At 40.4% G+C, this 1,008-nt stretch overlaps 1 non-coding gene across 1 annotated transcript; it reads right to left on the bottom strand.

Moving 5' to 3' along the window:
* Positions 1-243: 243 nt before the first annotated feature.
* Positions 244-347, bottom strand: LOC130950628 (small nucleolar RNA R71). Its single transcript, XR_009073671.1, has one exon. It is a non-coding gene; the product is annotated as a small nucleolar RNA R71 (small nucleolar RNA).
* Between the last annotated feature and the right edge of the window lie 661 nt (positions 348-1,008).

The following is a 1,008-nucleotide window of genomic DNA, read 5'->3' as shown; positions in this document are numbered from 1 at the left end:
TGCAAGTTTCATGGACTTCCATCAGAAGACCCCTATCAGTTTTTAACTGAGTTCTTACAGATCTGTGATACTGTTAAGACTAATGGAGTAGATCCTGAAGTCTACAGGCTCATGCTTTTCCCTTTTGCTGTAAGAGACAGGGCTAGAACATTGTTGGACTCACAACCTAAAGATAGCCTGGATTCTTGGGATAAGTTGGTCACGACCTTCTTGGCCAAGTTCTTTCCTCCTCAAAAGCTGAGCAAGCTTAGAGTAGATGTTCAGACCTTCAAGCAAAAAGATGGTGAATCTCTCTATGAAGCTTGGGAAAGATATAAGCAGTTGACCAAAAAGTGTCATTCTGGCATGCTTTCAGAGTGGACCATTTTAGATATATTCTATGATAGTCTATCTTAGCTTTCTAAGATGTCACTGGACCATTCTGCAGGTGGATCCTTTCACCTAAAGAAAACGCTTACAGAAGCTCAAGAACTCATTGACATGGTTGCAAATAACCAATTTATGTACACCTCTAAAAGGAATCCTGTGAGTAATGGGATGCCTCAGAAGAAGGGAGTTATTGAAATTGATGCCCTGAATGCCATATTGGCTCAGAACAAAATGTTGACTCAGCAAGTCAACATGATTTCTCAGAGTCTGAATGGATTGCAAAATGCATCCAACAGTACTAAAGAGGCATCTTTTGAAGAAGAAGCCTATGATCCTGAGAACCCTGCAATGGCAGAGGTGAATTACATGGGTGAAGCCTATGGAAACACCTATAATCCCTCATGGAGAAATCATCCAAATTTCTCATGGAAGGATCAACAAAAGCCCCAACAAGGCTTTAATAATGGTGGAAGAAATAGGTTTAGCAATAGCAAGCCTTTTCCATCATCTTCTCAACAATAGATAGAAAATTCTGTGCAGAGCCCCTCTAGCTTAGCAAACATAGTCTCTGATCTATCTATGGCCACTTTAAGTTTCATGAATGAAATAAGGTCCTCCATTAGAAACTTGGAGGCACAA

Source organism: Arachis stenosperma, chromosome 1 (assembly GCF_014773155.1).
Source record: "Arachis stenosperma cultivar V10309 chromosome 1, arast.V10309.gnm1.PFL2, whole genome shotgun sequence".
NCBI lineage: Eukaryota > Viridiplantae > Streptophyta > Magnoliopsida > Fabales > Fabaceae > Arachis > Arachis stenosperma.
This window is presented reverse-complemented; position numbering and strand designations above follow the sequence as displayed.